A 22,396-nucleotide genomic window follows, 5' to 3' on the forward strand; every position below is an offset into this window, starting at 1 on the left:
GCTTAGGACAAGGGGGTACCTGGGGTAGAAGCCAGATGGGCGTGGTCTGGGTGGCGCTGGGTCTCAAGCTGCGTTGGAAAGAAAGGAACACGATTACCTTTCTGCCCGTCCCTTCTTTCTTTCCTCTGTGCCACGCCCTCCCACCGACCAATGGAGTACCTGGTGTGATGTTACGTGACCGCTTCTAAGGGATCGGTTCCCAGCTCCTGGTTCCAGGACAGCAGTGGCCGAAAGATAGTCGTGCAGTGTAGTAGTTGATGCAACCAAAATTACATGAAACAAAACCAGCGCTCCTGCGCAAATAATAATAAATCCCCGGTGCACCAATCAACACTCTCCTGTGCTTCGGGAATGGAACTGGCCTTTCCCCATGGTACCGCCAGTTTGCCAATGCCTGCACGGTTCTCAATCCGGCTAGTTTAGGGGAGGGACCAAAATCAATTAAACAAAAAACCAGCGCTCCTGCGCAAATAATAAATGAACGACTAGTTATCAAATCCACCGCACACGCGCCGGTGTGCAGTGGTAGGAGAATAACCCAGGGGCTGGAATGCAGAGGAAAGCCTCGGGGCGTCCTCCGCAACGACAGTACCTGAGCCTTCGGTTGCCCGCAGCAGCGTTCCTTCTTCTGCGGCGTTCCGGTCTCCGAAGTGGCGTCTCCCTTCTCGTGGCGTTGGCAAGAATCCAAAGCGTCGGATCAGCCGGAGTTCCCGGCTGTTAAGCGCGAGAAACAGGAAGTGTGTCTTTCGGCCTTCCGTTCTCGTCCATGAGAACTAGACCGCTAACCCTTCTGCCCCGGGTGACGGCGCGGCTCGGAACCGTGACAATTATTAATGTCAATATATTGTGTATATTTATTTTAGATTTAAAACAAAATAAAAAATATGACAGCACTGTTGCTGGAAAAAGGCCCTCTCTGCAGGGTCACCCCAAACATTTTTCCTTTTTCCTCCACTTTTTCTGACCTCATTTTTGTCGGCTTTAAGAATCTGTGCACTTTACCACTGCTAAACAGTGCTAAAGTCCTTGTTCTTTCTCCTTAATATATGGTAATATTGGTTCATACCCAATTGGCATATTTATTTTATTCAGAAGTCCCTAGTATAGTGCAGTACAGGTGCCCAGGGTCTGTAAATTAAATGCTATTAGTGGTCCTGCAGCCCTGCTTGTGCCACCTACTTAAGTAGCCCACTAACCATGTCTCAGGCCTTCCACTGCAGAACCTGTTTGTACAGTTTACACTGCCATTTTGGCCGCCAAAACACAATTGCCTGGCCCTTTTTATATATATAAGTCGCCGCTGAGGCTGACCCGGGACAACCCAGAGGGCAGGGTGCAATGAACTTAAAAGGCAGGACATGTACTTTTAAGTTTTACATGTCCTAGTAGTGGAAACTCCCAAAGTTGTTTTTCACTACTGCAAGGCTTATACCACCCATTGAATACCATTGGGATTACCTTATTACATTTTATATGTATAATTCCCAAATGGGAAGACAGAACTGAACCAAGTTTTGTGTCCCAGGAATCACAATTTTAAATCACAATTTATGGTGAAGTTCGATTTTAAATTGCAATTTTGACAATTCCACATTTAGAAAGTTTATTATTCAAGAGTGTACTCCCTATATCACGGATTTGTGGGCTTCATTTGTGGGGAGACACAATTATTCCATGCCTTTTGGGCCAATGAAGGCTAATTATTTACTTGTAATATTCTCCCTGTGTCTCCTCACACCTCAATACCTATGATGCTTGTATGATATACATGTATATGACAACATATTGGCACATATGCGACAAACAAACAATAATATCCATAAATAATAAAAAAAAAAATCCACAACAGCGAAACTTGTTGCTATAGATCTTTTAACCAGTCCGTGCAGTGTATTAATCAAACAATGTAAATGAATAATCACATAAATGACACTTGAAAGTCAAACAAAAAAACACACACTTTAACGTTCAGCCAATTTAACACTTCTTCACAATATATGGATTAACTGATTTTGTACAGTACTATTTATATCCACATGAACATATATATAGTCACACAATACTGTTATGAAAATGGTTTGTTGTGTGAGTGTCCAACACAAAATGTGATAATGCTCAGTTTACATCACTGGGGGTATATTATTTTTAAGGCTCCCTGTTTTCCGTTTTTACTGATTTTTACAGATAAATACAGACAGAAAACCATTTATTTTCTTGCCTGTATTTATTTTTAAATGTGGATAAAAATGGATATTGTGTGCTTTTTGAGTGATTCTAAATACACTTTGCCATGACTGCCAGGCCAATAACTGTGTGGATTGATAGGTAAGGGGGTTAATAAAAGAATTTTAATTAAGAGGCTTAAACAACAGTAGATATGCACAAGGCTGATACTGAAATGTGCATATTTTTATAAAAGTACATTGATTTATCTTCTTTGGGTGTTCCTATCACTGAAACCTGTCAGGCATTCAAGCATGACTGCATGTTTATTGATTAAATAAATGTTGAAATATACCAGTTTCAGCTTTACTTTCTTCACAAAACCCATAATAAATATGGATAAATACAGATAAAATTGACCAAAAAAAATATGGATAAATACAGACGGAAATGTCCCAAAAACAAATACCATAAAACCGGGAGCCCTAATTATTTTGCTCCAAGTCAGTGATCCTGCAGTTACCAAGGGGTGCTATGTTGTTGAGGTTCGTTAGTTTTTCAGTTTGTGCTTTGGTGGGTCTCAAAGGTATGAATGCGCTCCTTAACTGTTATGAGGCTATCTTTGTCCTTGTGTAGGTATATCTGCCCTCTGACCACATTCTAAATGCGCCAACATGTTTCGACCTTCTCGTGGTCCTATTGAATTAGTGAAGGTCTTCCTCAGGCTGTGTATTTACTGATAAGGGAAACTGTATGAAACACAAAAAGGGGGTGTGCCAGGTATTAACCCCTTCAGTGCCCCGCCCTTTCCCCGCCCTGTGCCGGCCCTTTCATTAGCGGGCGGGGTTCATGACGAGATAGTCTCGTCATGGGCACAGCGCAACCGCGCTCCATGACGAGACCATCTCGTCATGGGCACTGAAGGAGTTAAAACATTTGAAAAAAGTGTTTAAAATGATTGCAGTTCTCTTGCCCCACACATATCGTGTATCTATCATTACCCACTGTTGGCCCTCATGTGGTCCTAGTTATTGCTGATGCTGCAGTGACAGGCAAAGCTCTGCCTGGGATGCAATCACTGTTGCAGATAAAACAAGGAGACAGCTTACTGCTTCCTTGACGACACATTAGCAAAGGAACACCTTGTGACGAGAACGATTCAAATCTTACTTGTATTGTGAAGGCACGCCTCTCCTCCTTCATAAAAAGTGATCCTGCTTGGTTCTGTTGGTATATAAAGGCACAGGTGAGTACTTCAGTAGGAGTACCTGGTTTCAACAAGTAAACCCCTTTGTTTTAAAAGAAGGGTTGAGGAAAAATATGGCAATATAAATGCATGTGGCTGTGGCTAGAGAACGTATTGTCATTATCTAATAACCTACACTGTGCTTCTAACTTCTGAGGTCTTCCTGTTTAAGCATTTACTCCAGTATTAGTGGGAGAGAGAGAGAGAAAATGGCATGAGGTGCCAGCAATTCCCCTGTGGGGGAAGGGTTGAATCAAGCTGAGTGGGTGGTCGGGACATACCTTTACGCGGAGGAGCAGCTCACTGATCTGCTCGTCGTGATACGACCAGTCATGGTTCTGTCAGCTGCACTGCGCTTCCTAGTTTGTTTTGACTGGCAGTGTTGGAGGTGCCACTGGGAAATGTAGTTTTCTGCTGCGCGCACCTTCTGTTAGGAGTACGCTCAGGTTAAATCAGTTGATTGAAGAGCATTGTGTATGAATGTGTAGATAAGGGGCCTTTGGTTGTGAACTTTAAACACATGGGGTAGCAGTTTTGGGTTAATAAAGCACCTTTGTTGGAGTCACTTGCATCAGAGAACTTCAGGATGTTGTAGTGTGTTACATCGGAGTATGTAGGGTGCATCATACAATGTTTATAATCATTTGTTACATGTAGTCACACTGTTATACGCATACTGCCAAAGAAAAACTATGCGAGGAATTTACATGGTGTACATAAATATTATTATTTGTCTTGCAGTATAATGCATGGCGGTGGTAAATTCCATGGTTGTAAATTCTGCAGCCTGATCATCCATAGTTTACTAGTAAACTTCTATACAGAATGTATACATCATACAACTACATACACGTTTTTTTCTCAAGTAACTGCTCTACGGTAATTAAATATTAGCATCTGGGTTTTCTTGCCGAGCAGTTCGAAGCAGATACAGGAGATGGTTCAACCAGAACCAAAACCAGATGACACCAGATGACAGACATACTGATGGGGGTACCAGAACTAATCCCAATCTACAACTTCTCAACGAAAGAACTGGACCAAGAGGAGATGAGTCTACTCAGCATAATTGTGTCCTTTGTTAACAACACAAGGCCAGACTTAATGCAGATCAGATTGGAAGCTCGGCATTTTTTCTAAAAAATGTATTTAAGAGTATTTTTCACAGATCAGACAATTGCACAAGAATGGAACTACTCCGGATTAAAAGACCCTTCAAGTTTCTATCCTCCAACTCCAAGCATGCCAATCGCATTACACACATTAGAGAAAACTGCCTTAAGGGTGCGATTGAAAGAAAAAGAAAATACAAAAGATAAAACCTGTCCAAAGAAGACCATGAAGCCCTATTAAGACTCAAATCCAATCAGGAGATGATAAAACCAGCATATAATGGGTGGCGCCATAGTCATCATGGAGAGCGGAAAGTACGAACACGAAATCATGAGGCAATTGCAAAATGAAGAACAGTACAAGAAGCTCCAACAGAATCCCAGCCCCATGATCAATGGAAAGATCAGTGAGCTCATAAACAAAGGAAGCCATGGAGGTTGAATCTAGAAAAAGAGAAGAAAAATATCTATGCAGCCAGAAACCCAAGATACCCCGTATCTACATCCTCCCCAACATCCACAGGGACCTACAGAATTCTCCAGGAAGACAGATCATCTCAGGGGTGAATTCAATGTTAGAACCACCGTGAACTACAAGGATGTATTTTTCAAACCCCTGATAGCAGATATGCCAAGCTACCTATGGGACATAATGCATGCCATTAACACACTGGAAGGAATGGAATTTAACGAAACAGCCAACGCCTTTGTTAGCCTTGATATCATAAGCCTCTGTGCTAATATCTCTCAGGAGTGTGCATTGGAATCTACGGAACACATCCTGAATAAGAGACAGCAATCATATGAAGTCCTGACAGAATACAAACTGGAATTTGCCAAATGTTTTCTCAAATTACATTTCTTCCAGTTTAACAAACTGTTTTATTTACAAACCAAAGGGACTGCAATGGGATGTTCCTTTGCAGCACGGAACAGCAATATTGGTAATGGCTTTATGTGAATATCCATGTATGGAAAATATATATTGATGATGGGTTGATGATCTGGAAGGTGTCAGAGGAAAGCATCAAAGACATCCCCAATTGGCTAAACACACAAAGCCCTGACATTCAATTCTCTATGACAACCAACAAAAAGCAAATCAACTTCCTTGATAACTCAAAACATAAGAACAACGAAATTCATGCCACCCTCTACATGAAAGAAAGCAACAGGAACACCTTTCTGCATTAATGTAGTGTTCACCGCAGGATCCTAAGGGAAACCTACCTTGTAGGCAGTTTCTAAGGCTTAGGAAGAACTGCACAAAGAGGAAAGATTACTTCGCAAATGCAGAGAACCTACTCATGAAATTGCAGCAACGCAGTTATCCCAAGAAACTACTCAGGCTGGCAATGAAGCGCGCATGGTACACCTCATGGAAGACCCAACTTGAGCCAGGGGACAAGGCCAAGACAGACTTGATGGTGTGTGTTACTATCTTTTCTGGAGTAACCAACATGGTGAAGGATTCCATCAGGAAGATTTGGAAATTCGACACACAGGTCTCAAGCAATTCAAAGGCCCCACTGGGTATAAGTACTAGACCATTGACACCACCACTTCACTGTACTTCAGGACCTGTGAAAACTCTGCCAGGAAGAAGGGCTGCTGTGCTGCTGAAGGACTGTCACTCTGCTGGGCTGCTGCTTAGTTGGATTCCTGCCTTGTTGTGCTGCCCTGTTGCCAGCTATTCCTCTGCCTGGACCTGCGTCACTTGAACCCAGAGTGACTCTAAGAGCTAGCTGACTGGCCTCCAGATCTGAAGACTTAGTGACATAAAAGACTTACAACCACCCTGCTTCTGGACTATGCCATCTATGAGTCTGCCCTACCAAATGGCTCCACCCCAATCCTGTACCCTTAGAAGTGGGCCTAAGATGCTTACTGCAGCAAAACCCATGCATCCTCTGTCGAACTGGTGAATCACTCCTGTTGTATAGACCTGAACTGGCGCATCGCCTCTGCTGCATAGATTGGCCCCGACGCATTGTCTTTGGATTCACCAGTGCGCAGCACTCTGCCCGGTGCAAGGTCTTCCTATCCCCACTGATCGCCGTTGCTGCGCGGATGAGGACCGACGCATCACCACTATTAGGTGGATCGACACCAACGCATCGCTTCAGCTGAACCCTACATCGTCGTCCATGTAGCCAGGATTAGGGTACTTTTGTTCAGCAGGCCTCACTGGGTCACCGTATCCAGCCCATGCTTCATTGCGGACGGCCTGAACTTTTGACTTTGTCCCGGCTTGGCGCAATCAAATATCCCAAAGAAGTGATTATTGCTTCTAAGACCTATTTTACAGTATATTTTTAGACATCATCATATCTCAAGTTCTGCTTATTGGAGTTTTGTCATTTTGGTCTTGTTTTATTTATTAAATTAAGTCCTATTTTTCTAACCCAGTGTAAAATCTTTTTGTGTGGTGTTTTCACATTTTTACTGTTTGAAGTGTTGCATAAATATTTTACACATTGCCTCTCAGCTAAAGCCTAAGTGCTGTGTACCAAGCTACCAGAGGGTGAGCACAGGTTAGTTTAGGGTTGGCCTGCTTCTTACTCTGACAAGGATTTTGACTGCTGCTTGACTAGGGCTCATACCCCAGTCAACCTACAACCCAATTTTTAAAACTGTTTATCTGTTTAATTCTGAATTAAATATGCAAACAATTTAAACATATGAAAATCAAAATAAAATTATTTTTCAACGATTTAGTTATAAAATTCCAGTAAGATGTTTATTTTTACTGAATATGTATTAAATATTATAAAAACAAATGAATATATTTTTAATTAAAATTAATAAATTCCCCTTAACAATGATGTGTAGCCATGTTTCCCTTTTGTTCTCATAAAAATTTAAAAATGTGGCTGTACCATGCCTTTTCCATGATTTCTGTACCACTTACTTACTTACCTGGCTCTTCCAACTTCATCTTTAGAAGTGAATGAAGTGTGTGAACATTAATAGAACTGTAAGTGAATATGTACATACTGGATTCTGTTGGCCTTTTATTGGTGGTAATTCGAATGACTCTGGTAATAGGAGTTACTGGCTGTGTTACTATTATGGGATCTGTAGTCACTGTGCAGATTCTGTGTATTTCACCTCAAAGCAGACAAATATCTTGATAAAGCTCTGGGGAAACTGGAAATTTCTGTGGAAACTGAAGTACAGATTCAGCAATATATGACACAAGGCAGCACTACAACCAAAGCTGCACCGTTACATTGTGTAAAAGGGGGCGAGGGAAATATCTGCTTTTGTGTCACCCCCACTGTTGGTGCACTTTTCGCCAGCATGCTCAATGCACACACCTTTGCACCATGTGCGAGGGTGTATGTATAATCTAAGGCATAGGTTTTGTACTGGAAGGGCACCCTTCTAGTACAAAATCTACCCTTTAAGACTTTTCCCACTTTATATGGGTGATATACTGTGCAGCACACATGCAAAGTTGGAAAAATAAGGAAACATGAAAACATTTCTCCTCGTTATGCCTCCTCAGATGAAGTATAAGGCTTTTGTGACAATCCCTGTTTACGGATGCTGGTAGATAGGAATTTACATCAAAACCCATGGATGGTTGCATAGGAATACCTTATGTACTACTCATGGAAAGCCCCCTTTCTGCAAGAGTAGCATATTAGCAGCACATAGTGCAACTTTGCATTACCCTGGGGGACTATCCAACAAAAATCCTGTTGTGTTGGATAGTAAGTTCTTTGTGCTGGGTTTGCATCAGGGTCAGATTGGGATGAAAAATCGGCCCGGTCACCCAAAAGAAAGTGCCCCACAATTGTAGTTCGCAACCATTCATGCTGAAAAAGTTATTTCTAATTATCCGTGTCTAGTCAGATGTTTTTTAAATTGCTAAGTTATTTAAAACTTTTGCGCTTCTAGATTTTTTTCTCTAATTCCATTGCAAAGTATTTGAATGAAACTCCTAACCTCAATCTGAGAAAACTGGCAGCAGGCACCTGAGAATTGGCTGTCTGGTCGCTGTGACCTGCTGTGGGGGACAAAGACTTCCATGCGCCGACGACTTGTTAATTGCACTGGTCAAAAGACACACCTCTCTCAAAGGCTCACTGACACCTTCTGGGGGCCGGAATGGAAGAAGGTGCACCACATGATGGTGTCCTCCTGATGCCCTATTGTCATTCTGCAAAAACAATTAATGAGCCTATTATGCGGCCTGCTCAGGCTACTTCTCACCTGAAGCTGGAGCTCTATTGGAAACCCAGCCCAGGTATTTGGAGTTTCTTGATCCACAGTCTAAAAAAATCAGCCCAAAAGCTGGCCTCTGCCACAGGCCCCTCGGGCACGGGCAGAATGCCCGCCCTGCCAATTCGACCCTGATTTGCATCACTTTCGTAAAGCAAACCCTGCACAAAGCGTTAGTGAATCTGGGCCTGGGTGTGACACTTAAGATCTCTCTTGTATGTAATCCCCTGTGGTCCAACTTATAATAGGATGTATGACCCTTTAGTCCCCTTCTGAAAATAACTGCAACACTGGTAGCTCGGGACAGGCCAGTCATAGGCCCTTTTGAGATGGAGACCTGTTAATTCATATCATTAACATCATCAATATTGGCAGTCATTTTAACAATGCCCTTGCAACATCCTTCCCCCCTTTGTGTCACTCACAGCTATGGAAATGTATACACATTTTGCAACTGATGTGACGTGTATGAGCAAGCAACAACAAAACCTGGGGACATTCTTATCACTTAGGGACATGATTTTGCATGCAGAGTTGACACTTTTCCTCGTGCAAGTAACGCTTGCACATCTGGCCAACTGTGCTGAAGCAATTTACCAAACCAACTGAATGGAGGTGCATTAATTTCCTGCAATTACATAACAAAATAAAATAAGACTGGGAGCTGTGGGCTGTACATGAGCAAAAAGGACCAATTTGCAAAATTTTTCCTTTGCCTTCCTCCCATCTGATTGGTAGCCTTGAGAGTACCAGGAGCCATGTATAGCATTGTCAACGTTCCATGAGAAAGAGGCCTTTTGAATCTACAGACTGCAAGCAATAGAGCAATCTAACAAACATGCATGTCTTTGCCAAGCGCCAGTGTATACTGAATTTTCTCAGTGCAGGTTCTAGCCCATATGTGAAGATGTTCACACAGTAATCTAAAAATAAAATGTGCTGAAACAAGCATATATTCTAGGAAACTATTTATTATCAGACACACGTAAACATAGATATTTTTAGTAACTGACCCATTTTACTATCCTGACTCAGCTTTATACAATTGATAACAAATTGTCTGATTCTTCCAGCAATCCCAAGTGACTTATTATGTTTGCTTCATTAATTGACTTTTTCTTTTGGCTGTCTTAACAAACAGCAGAGGGCAGGGCAGATAACAAGTGCATGGCACTTATCTTTCTTGAAAGGCCTACAATAGAATTACTAACAGTGCTATAAAAATGTGTGCTTAAACCAGGACGGAGACAGAGGTCTGGGGGTTGAGGTTGCAGGTGATATTGTAATTATATTTCTATAGCGCTTACTACCCCTGACGAGGCGTTGATGCGCTTTTTGGCAAGCAGCACTCTACCCCGGATCACAAAAGTATTAGTGGTGAATTAGAATAGGGAAATATGAGTGGTGGGCATGTGAGCCTCTTAGTTGGATATTATAGGATAATGGAGGGATAGAAGAGGGAAGAGTCTAGAAAGTTTTATTTGGGAGATCAAATTAATGAGATGGGGTTAGGATGAATAAAAAGAGAGATGTGGGAGGGAAGAGTATCTAGAAAGGTTTTAGGAAGAACATTGCAGTAAAATGAGGTTTGGGATGAGTCAAAGGAGAGATATATGAGGGAAGAATTTAGAAAGGGTTATTTGGGAGATCATAGTAAAATGAGGTTTAGGGTGAGCCAAAGGGGATAGAGGAGGGGAGGGTCTAGAAAGGGCTATTTTGGAGATCGTAGCAGTAGAATGCTGTTTGGGATGAGTCAGAGAGTGGAGGTAGAGGATATATTTAGAGAGGTATAGGGAAAGACAGAGTAGCATATTACAGAGAGCGAAAGTGTTTTGTTTTTATTTCTTTCTTCTACCCTAGTAGTAAAGTAACAAATTTATAGATACATGACTACATAGAAAGGGTATAAGGAAGATAATGTATTGAGATTTAAAGTTGTATTGTATAAACTCAGACTTTCAAGGGTTGCTATACTTAATGCTAATTTATTTGTGCAGTTTTGTATTACTCAAATCTTTTTTTATTTTTTTATTTTATCTCATTCTCAATAATTCAACAGTGAGGCATTTGTACATAAAATAGTTATGATAATATTTACATATTGTGATAGATAAATGAAACAGAGATCTATAAGCATCTATTCAAATAACTTTTATAAAAACTACACAGTGACCTCTAAACATGTTAAACATAGAATATATATATTTAACCATAAATAATGTATACATTTGTTAAGCAGATCTAGAGAATATCTGTATATTTTAAAAACCCTCATCATTATATATATTTGTACAAGAAATAAACCTATCTAGATACATACATATATTCACATTTTAAATGTTTACATACACAGGGATATGCAGTACATTAGTGTTTGATAATTGTAGTTGTGAAGGAACGAGCCAACTCTTGAGTAGTCTTCTGAAGATAAGATATTTATCCATGGATCTTATGTTTAGGGGTAATGAATTCCATAGTTTGGGTGCTTGAACAGAGAAAGATGAACCACCTATGGTCTCTTTCTTGTATGGTGTGGTTTTGAGGTGAGGTGCCAATCTTGAGCAGAAGTCACTTTGTTGAAAATTATTTGGTTATTTTATTCCTGATGAAAGGTGGTCCTGTACCATGTATTGATTTGTGGGTTAAGACCAAGCACCTTGAAGGTGGATCTTCTAGCAACCGGTAACCAATGTAAGTCTCTCAAGGCAGAGGAGATGTGGGCTTGTGGCTTTACATGTAGGAGTAGTCTGGCAGCAGATGTCTGCATTGATTGTAGTATTTTCATAGTTGATAAAGATGATCTGTGGTGGATACCATTGGTGTAATCAAGTTTAGACAGCACAAGAGAGATAGCAGCCTTGACTGTGTGTGGAAATCACATGTGGGGGAGGATGTGTTGCAGAGTTTTGATAGTAATTAAGCTTGATTGTGCTAAATTGTCCACTCAGGCATTGATTGATAACTTAGGGCCCATCGTGATTCCAAGGTTTGTTACTTCCTTAGATACTTTAGGAGGTGGTCCCAGATCATCAGGCCAGGGGCAGAGTAGGTCATAATTTTTTCCTGTCGCCGCACATGAGTATTTCAGTTTTGGATGGTTCCATGTCATCCATCTGTGCGGCAACTGAAGATTTTTGAGTTTCCAATGTCTTTAACAAGTATTTGTGTGTCATCTGCATAGTTATAGCATGTGAGCTAAACTTTGTTGATCATTGTCGGTAACAACTTCATGTTGATGTTGGAAAGCATGGGTGAGAAGACAAAGCCTTGAGGGACCTCTGCTTTTGTGAAATACGCTTTGTCGAAGAAAGTGGGAGTATGGATCTATGCCGGTTTAGTAGTCTTTTGTGTTATGTTCAACTGTCTCGAAGGCAGCTGAGAGACCAAAGAGAAGTAGCGCAGCAACCCCGTTCTGGTCTACTGTGCTTTTAAGGTAATCCCAGATGGTGATGAGGGCAGGTTCTGTGCCTCTTCCTGGTCGGAATCTAGTTTGGTAGTCTGAAAGTATGGCGTTATCTTCACTGAATTGTGACAGCTGGGCAAATGCTGTTCTTTCTGTTAGTTTTCCCTGGAAGGGTCCATTTGTGATTAGTCTGTAGCTGTTCGGGTCATTCTGGTCCAGGTTTGTTTTATTTAATAATGGGCGTCTCCATGCCTTTTTTAGGTCTCCTGGAAAGATTCCCATAGTTAAAGAATTACTGATTAATCTTCTTACTGGTGTGGCAGTAGAGGTAGATAAAAGAATGCTTTTGAGAATTTGTGGTGGTCAAGGGTCAGAAGGGCAGCCGGAAGGCCTGCTTGCTTTGACCAGATCCAAAAATTCACTTTGTGATATTTGTTAGAAGGAATGCTGAGTCTTGGTTAGCCTACTCTTGAGGGGGAGTTTTGGAAATGGGCTGGTGGTTTTCCTTTGTATTAAATAGGAGCCCAATGTATCTGCTTTGGTTGTATAATGATTTTCTAGTTTACAAAAAGCACGGGGAAGGCACTGAATTCAGGTGCTATGTGATTTGTAGTTCCTTGGCCTGACTGCCCAAAAATGGTGGCTGGGATTTCTTGAAGTAACCAAAGTCACTGCTAATTATTCTGTACATATTCTCAGTACATCTGTACCATTAGAGGCAGGGACTAACCATATGCAAATCACTCTATTTGTCCGGTCCCGAAGCAGCACTCCAGCTGGAACTGCCAGGCCAAGTCCCCAGTGAACAGAAACACAGGCAACACTAGACACGTTTTGGCCTTATTGGTTTTCATCAGTGAGGTGACCTTCAAGAGTATAACCATCATTCGTGTAGCTGGTGTAGTGGCCATGGAAACCATGGTCGTCAGGGCCCCACTTTACCCCACTTATGACTGTCTTTTACTACCCAATCTGAGGCCAGAAAGGCCATTTTCCTTACTTGACTTGGGTCATGGTACCCCTTTTATGCCACTGGTGCTGTTAGAGTCCCACAGTGAGCATTCATTACTAGGCTTTAGTTTTGCATATGACAGGTTTTCAATGTTCCAGTGTGTGGAGAAGGAACGCCTTTTCTCTCTGTGTTATCCTTTAGCAAAAGCCTGCCGGGAATTGTGTATGAGGTGCTGTGTGCTCAGGTCAAAGCTTGGCTCCAAAACCACCGAGCCCAGAAAAAATGTTACACACAAACACACATAAACCTGAATGCGACAAAGAAAGCAAAACCAATAAAGCACAACACAACACATCTTGAGTGTACAAAATCATACAGAAGAAGCAGGAAAACAACTGCATTGTACATACACAATATACAGAATGCAGCAGGAGTACACACCACCTTGAAGAAAAAAAATGTCTTCACCAATCATTTCCTGTGTGACCATAACAGAGCAAACACAGCAAAGCTCTGCGAACAAACCCAAGAACATGCATAAGGCCTACAGTAATGCAGTGATAGTAAAATGGGCCAACACACTTTTGCAAATTAAGGCAATGCGCTTGCTGCAATGTAAATAAAAAGATAATTCAACAATAGAGTGGCTGGGTTTGTGTATTTTAATTGATTAATGTTTTATTCAATAAAGGTGAGGTGACAATTGTCCTAGCTGTTTGTCCATATTTTCAACCCTCTTGAGAGCTCTGTTCATATAATAAGAGAAAGCTAAAAGCTATACTGACAATCACAAAGCTCTAAAGAATGCACCAATATTTACTATAGTACCTCAGTGCGGAAAATGAAGTTCAGTGCTTTGTACTGTGTAAACATGTTCTTTCGTGCGAAAATATTTAAGTTAGGAGATGTGGCCTACTGGCTAAAGCTACAGAAACTGGAGAACTAGGTTTGAATCCCATCTCAGTTCAACATCCTGTGATCTTGGACAAATATCTAATCTCTGCTTGCTAAAACAAGCATTGGCAAAGCCAATAGGTTTCGCCTATGCAAGATCTACTGGCTTTGTTAATGTTTAGTGTTTTTAAGACATGGTTTCAGCAGCACTGGCTGATGTACAACCTGGTTTAAAATAAAGAAAAAACAAACTATGACATGGCCAGCGCTGACCGTTGCTTTCCCCTACTGGCTCTCCATTGCTCACCTACTCATCCTTTTAATTTTAAAAAAAATGTCTTATATTTTGGGAGTGCCTGGCAGCTCCCATTGCTGACGAGCCACTCTGCTTGCTGAAATGCATTTTAGTGCAATTGCCATTTTTTTAAATTTACAAAGCCAAGTCAAATCCTCTATTTTGGATCAATAAATAAAAATAAATAAATAAATAAGAGCCAGTGTCAATAAGTATGCGCACATATGTCATCGCACATGTGCACCTACTAATGACGTTGACACCAGTAGTGTCATGATTTGTATTCACTATGCATCCGTTTCTTTCTTTCCTTTTTGCCAATGCAGCACAGCATGGGCAAAAAACATTTTCCTTTTCCCCGATGCTGTACAGCATCGTCAAAAAGTATTTGGCAAAGCCGATGGGTCCCTGAGCTTGAGGCCTATTGGCTTTAGAATTGATGCACACATGGTGCAACACTCAGGTTCATTAATCATAAAACACAATGCAGCAAAACAATGAGAACCCAAAAAAACCTTCTTTGTTCTTCTCGCAACCGCTTAGATTTTTTGCTCTCACTAAAAACAGATTTACATGAATGATGCTTTATTACCAATGCAGCCAAATATAAAAATAAACATTTTGTATTTTAGCCTAAATGTACGTCATCGAAGGAATAATTAAATGTGTTGCTAGAACTGCACAAAAGTCTAAATCAAAAGAGTAACTTAAAAACTGCACACAAGTCTAAATCAAAAGAGTAACTTAAATAATCAATGCATGTTTAAAATTTTAATTAGTTTTTTAATTCAATTTTATGTACCACTTGAGCAGATCCCAAATAGGAAAGATGGACCAGCAAATGAAAGCTTGAGCCAAGATCTAATCAAATGCATGGTTCTGGTTCAGCCTTAGGAGCTTTTGGAATCTCAAACGCAGAATGAGCTGAGCTTTCAGGGGACGTGGTGTCCTAGTGGTTTCAGTTGCTCTCCATGTAAATTTGGAAATCAGGTACAAATCCTGTACCTGCTTCTCATTCTGTGAATCCAGGGATATCTCCCTGTGCTGAAAACAGAAAACATGCAATGTAGTCTGTGTCTGCTATGAATCTCTCTTATGTCCTTGGGCAAGGTTTGCACTACTTAAAACTGCCAGAAATAAAATGTTGGTTCTGCCAGTCACCCATGCTTTAATTCCACCCTCCAAGAGTTAAAGCATTAACATTTGATGTCAGCAAGAGATATCTATCTAGTGGCTGAACTACTATTGTAAAACTGGAAAATCTGGAATCCGTTCTAACTTCACCAAATTGTGTGATCCTAGGCAAACATTTTGGGGCCTATTACGATGTCAGTCATAAAGCCTCCCGCATCTTCGGTTTCAATTCCGACGGGCTGATTGCAAACAGACGGTCAGAATTGAAACCGTCCGGTCTTTCTGGCTGGCTTCCAAAGGGCTCAAGGAGCTCATCGGCCAGTTAGAACTGGCCCATAATCCATATGGACAGCGGTTACGCCGTCCAGATGGCGATGCACGATTTCTGACAGGCTTCCCATGCCAGGCTTTCCGACATGGAAACCCTGTCGGAAAGCATGTTTGGGGCCCCTAGGAGAGGGGGGCCCCCTTTCCTTTGCGGACTCCGGTTGATGGCCAAGGGTGTACCTATGGTGCCCCCCTGTTAATCCCTGCACCTAGTGGCTGGCACCTTGAGATGCCTTCCATTGGGTGCAGGGATTAACACAATCTGGAGAATGCGATCGCACCATGTGCAGTCGTATCATAATTAGGCGGTCAGGACCGCCGACCGAGGTTGCTCGGTCCCATTTCCCCCACTGTGTTTCCTCCGATCAACATCGAGTAAACAGGGGTAAAATTTACTATTTCCACTCCAATAAGTGCAGCAGTAGGGAAAGTGTTGGATTGTGGAGGGGTAAAATTTACTATTTACACTCCAATGAGTGCAACAGTAGGGACAGTGTTAGATTTTGGAGAGGTAGAATTTACTAGTCACACTCCAGTAAGTGTAACAGTAGGGAAAGTGTTGGATTGCGGAGGAGTAAAATGTACTAGTCCCACTCCAATGAGTGTAACAGTAGCGAATGTGTAGGATTGCGGAAGGGTAAACTTTACTATTCCAATTCTAGTCAGTGCAACATTAGAAACTTTCAAAATCTGTTCAACATAATAAAATAATTTCAAAAGCATAACAAACAATTATAAATATAAATATGTAAAAAAATAAATACACATTCATTTTATTTTCAAAATAAAATAAAACAAAAACATATTACAATGTTAAATACATATAAATAAGTACAAATATCATTATAATTAAAATACAAAAATAAATTCTCAACAACTAAAAAGTAAAATATTATTTACATTTAAAAAACACCATTAACTTTTGCAATAATAAATAACATAATTTTTCGGAAATAATTACTTAAATTTAAATTAGCTATAACTCAATTTACATCAACAAAGTATAAAACACATATCTAAATTTTTTATTTTAAATATTATTATTTATACATGTTTTAAATATATAATTATTACTTAAAATAATAATATTCAAAATCTATTCGTAAATAATTATAGTTAATTACCACCCCACCATTTATTCTTACAGAAAACAACACAAACCAAACATATAAATATATATTTTTCTATTCTTAAATTTTAGTGATTAAATCTTAATTAAACATTTATTATTAACAAATAAGTAATAATAAATTAATAATATATAATTAACTTCCCACTTTTTACTACTGCAACTTCTACAAATCACACCTAGGGGCCTATTATGATGTTGCACAGACTTGCATCCGCCCGACACCTTCTTGGAAACGGGACCGACCGGCCTCATTATGATGCCACTGCACATGGTGCGGTCGCATTCCGACATTTCCCTATGGGAACATGTGTTACGGCCGTAAACAGGCCGTAGTACATACTCCCACAGGGAAATGTGAGGTGGTGTTAATCTCTGGACCCTGTGGCAGGCACCTCAAGGTGCCTGCCACGGGGGTAGGGATTAACAGGAGGACACCATAGGTGCTCCCTCGGCTACCAACCGGAGGCCGCAAAAGAATGGGGCCCTCACGGGGGCCACCAAACACGCTTTCCGATAGGGTTTCCATGTCGGAAAGGCCAGCATCAAAATCCTGATGGAAACTGTGCATTGTAATACGGACGCGTAAACCGCTGTCCATTTGGATTACGGACGGGCTGGTTCTGACTGGCCAACAGGATCCTTGAGCCCATCAGAAGCCAGCCGTAATGACTGGCCGGTTTCAATTCCGACCTGCTGAATCAAAATCATCCAGTCGGAATTAAAACCAACGATGTTAGTCGTAAGGCCTTTGACCTGAGGTTGGAGGCCTTACAACCGACATAGTAATAGGCCCATTGATATATAAATTGAAAAATATTTTACATACACATTTTACATCAATGTTTTCCATTTCTATAATTATTATAAATTCACTTTATTTATTATTTAGTATAAATAATTTCCTATACACCCTTTATACATAAAAAAACTACAAAACACATCCCCCAAAAAAACATTTAATATATTACAAAATTTACATAAATATTTGTCATTTAACTAAATATTATTTAAAAATTATTAATTATCAAAAATATATTTACTAAATAATACTATTGTAGTTACTTCCCAATTTACACCCCTACAAAACTCACAATCCGCACCTAAAACTTAACTTTAAAAAACACATTTTTTATCACTTATTAACGTAAATATTTATCAATGTTAATTAATACTTAATTATAATTACCTTCCCACAATATACACTACAGAACACACAACATGCATACTTAATTTTCTTCCCACCCTATACCCCTACAAAACCCACAACCCACAACTTAAAATGTAAGTACATTTTTTATTGAATAATTAACATAATTATTAATTAAATACTTATTATTAATAAAAAACGAAATATTAATTACTTAAAATGAATGTATGGCCTGATTATGATGGCTGTCGGACTTTCGTCCAGCCGCCATCCTGTCGGGAATGGGACCGCCCAACTAGCTCTCGGCAGTCCTGCCTTAGGGATTACTATGCGACCGCCTTCAAGGCGGGCGCAATGTGTATGTTTTGTATTACAGCGTGTGCTGCGGGCTTCAAGCACACGCCGCAGTACAAAAAATACACATTTTGCAGATCCCTGCACTATGTGGCAGGCACCATGCAGTGCCTGCCACATGGTGCAGGGATATGTAGGGGGGCACAGAACCCAAGGCTAAGAGTAAGGGGGAAAGGGGGCTCGCTTGGGGACCCCAAAGTCCCTTTCGGCCTGCGTTTTCATGGCGGGTTAATTACCATGAAACGGCCAACTGAAAGGGACATTGCAATCCCTGCAGCAGCGCCTGATCAGGCACCGCCACTGTTGCAGGGATTCAACTCCATCCGACAGGCTCTTTCCGCACACCACTGTAATGTGGTTGGTGGACCTCCACAGTCCAATGGTGGTGGCCCCAACACCGACAGGCGGTGGCAGTCTCACAACCATCATAATCAGACCCTTAAATCCCACCCTGTACCCCTATAAACCCGACAACCCGCACTGACAATTAAAATAAATATGAATTACACAATTACCATAATTATTTATCAATGAAATACCTAATATTAGTTACCAACCAATTATTAATTAATTATAATTAATTTACTTCCCACCCTGTACTCCTATAAGCCCCACAACCTGTACATAAAATTAAAAAGAAAATTAATTACACAATTAACAATTCGTTATCAGTTAAATAATTAATATTATTTAAGAAATAATTATTAAATAATTATAATTAATTTAGTTCCCACCCAGTACTCCTATAAATCTCACAACCCGCACCTAAAATTAAAATTAAAAAATATTAATTACAAAATAGGCATAATTAATTATCAATTGCATAATTAATATTATTTAACAAGTATTAATTAATTAATTATAATTAAATAACTTTCCACCCTGTACCCCAATAAACCTCAAAACCAGCACCTGAAAATTAAATCAAAAAAGAAAATAATTGCACAATTAACATAATTAGTTATAAATTATATATTTAGGGGCTTATTACAATGTCGGTCGGAGTTTCCTTCGACCGACTTCGTGACAGAAACGGGACCGATCGCCTCTGGTCAGCGGTCCTAACCGCCTGATGCGATGCGACCACACATGGTGCGGTCGCATTCTCACATTTCCCTATGGAAACATGTTTTACGGCTGTAAAGCGTCTGTAGCGCAAGCTCCCATAGGGAAATGGGAGGTTGTGTTCATCCTTGCACCACGTGGCAGGCACCTCAGGGTGTCTGCCACACGGTGCAGGGATCAATAGTGCCCCCTCGGCCTTCAACCAGAGGCTGAAGGGTGAAGGAGCCACTGCTAGGGACCCCAAACACCCTTTCCAACAGGCTTTTCATGTCGGAAAGCTCGACATGGAAAGTCTCTCGGAAACTGTGCATCATAATCCCAACCATTGGGATTACGGGTCGATTTCCGACTGAAGCCTGTCGGAATTCAGCCGGAATGATCGTCCGGTTTCTATTCCAACCGTCTGGATCGTAATTAGGTGGTCGGAGATGAAACTGACGATGAGTGTCGGAAAGCTTCCAACCTGAGGTCGGAGGCTTCCCGACACTCATGGTAATCGGCCCCTTTAATATTAATTAAAAATTAATCATTAATTAATTATAATTAAATTACTTCCCATCCCTTTACCCCTATAACCACACAACTGGCTACAGTACTAAAAATCACAAAAGATAATTAAGATACATTTAATAACTACTAAAAATGAAACAACTACATTAAGAATAATTATACAAAAAATTTGCATCATATACATTTAAAATATATACTAAAATATATACCAATAATTAAAGAACGATATTATTAACAACTATATTTTTGTAAACGACACTAATGACCGATATTTTCAAAATCGATATTACTTACCTTTAATTCGATATTCTTGACAGCAATATTCTTGCAGACGATATTTCCATATCATGATATTTTGTTAATAATTTTTTCGTAGGACTATAATTTAGTTTCGATATTTTGTCTGAACACCTTCGGCGTGTTGATGAAATACACTTTTCTTTTTATTTTTAAAACATCATATCATATTCTAATGTTAAATTTGTTTCACAAGTTATATTCCAAATTTTTCTAAGACTCGGCTTGTGTGATGGCTCCTAGACCAAGGGGAGACACTTGCCTGGGCTCGGGCTCGGCTCTCCGTGTTTATTTTGTGGCTCGCCCACCTCTACTGTACAGCCCAACAACACACAATTGAGAGAGAATATATATGTCCTGTCTCTTGTATTGGAGGTTAACCAAATTCTGTGTAGAGTCCCCACTCATAAAAGGGGTAACGGGCTTACTTGTGCCTGTCTTAACCTTATACTGAAGCATCCACCTCAGCCACCATGAGCACGTGACAGCCTGAAGATGGTCCAATCAGATTAGAATACACAGAACAGTTCACAAGGTTTTTAGGCAATGTTTTAACATTAGCTTTGTTAACTGGCAAGGATCGACCTCCAAACACATTTATTCTTTTTTTTTTTTTTTACTAATTTCTCTACTATTATGGTACAAGGAACACTTTAAAGGTGAGCAAAAATAAAAGAACATTGAAATGTTCCCAGGGGCACACAATCCTTTGGCAGTGCAGAATATCCTTTCTAATGCAATGCAATTCAGCGCCAACGCAAACATTGAAAAAAGGAGCAGATTCTGAGATAATTACCAAGCAACCTCTGAGGATGCTCGGTTTTTTAATAGAAAAGTTGTTTAATCTCTCGATTTCCACCAAAGGCTATAATTTCCGCCTTCCTCTGAAGTGCACATTAACTGTGACTAATAATCACGGCCGACGTGCACCACTGTGCTTGTGGGTGGAAGGGGAGTGAAAGAGGCGATGACAAGAACTCTCACAGTGACATAATAAAAAGCCATCTTTGGATAGGAGTTCTTGGGAAAATAAGTAGTTTCTTTGAATGCTGGTACACAATCTAAAACCCCTTAAAAGAAAACTCTTATTTTACCCAGAGAGGAAGAATCAAATTTCAGACTTATAGGCAATCTATGTGACAGAGGCCATTTCCAAATATAAAGATTACATGGCAATGGCTGAACGATTGTACAGGGTTCTAAACAAATAACCAAGCTGGCTGTTTTTCTACAGAAAATTTCAAGTCATTTCATTAAAATGCAGGAAAATGGTAATCCATGCGGCAGTCACATCTAGATTGGATTACGCGAATGGCCTGTTCCTGGGATTGCCCAAATACTTAATTCAACGCTTGCAAGTGGTCCAGAATGCGGCTGCGAGACTGTTAATGCATATTCCATTCAAGCATTCCATCTCTCCGCATCTTCGATCACTTCACTGGCTACCTGTGGCACACAGGATTAAATTCAAGGCTCTTACGTTAGCTTTCAGATCCTTGTTTGGCTCATGTCCTACTTACTTGAGGGACCGACTGCCAAGATACACGCAGGCCCGCTCTCTTCGCTCCAACCTCCGGACCCAGCTTGCAGTCCCGCGAATAAGAAGGGCCCGGCTGGGCGGCAGAACGTTCTCTGCCAATGTAGCAAGTCTTTGGAACTCACTCCCCCCGGAGCTCCAACAGGCCCCCTCTGAAACGTGTTTTAAATCAATGCTGAAAACCTGGCTCTTCTCCCAACCTCGTTAATTAACTGTTTTGCACTTCGGTATTTGTTTTTTTCTGCTTGCGTTCAGCGCCGGGACACCTCCTGGAGAGGTAACTGTTCGCGCTTTATAAAATTCTGTATTATTATTATTATTATTAATCCTCGCTGCTTGTTTATACGGGAAATAATGACAGTTAACCATTTCAGTGCAGGCGCCATTATCAAAAAGTCGGCACTGGGTTGTTTAAGCACATGATATACCTTTTTGGTCCTTTTGTGCATTCATACAAACTAGGATCCAGATTTAGCATGCCTTTGCACTAGTGCTGCATCACAGAATGTGACACAAACATGCGAAAAGATATATTTTTCAGCACAAAGTGTTATTTTCATTAGAAAGTAGAGCAAAAGTAATACATGGTTGCGCTTTG

Source organism: Triturus cristatus, chromosome 11 (genome assembly GCF_964204655.1).
Source record: "Triturus cristatus chromosome 11, aTriCri1.1, whole genome shotgun sequence".
In the NCBI taxonomy this organism is placed as follows: domain Eukaryota; kingdom Metazoa; phylum Chordata; class Amphibia; order Caudata; family Salamandridae; genus Triturus; species Triturus cristatus.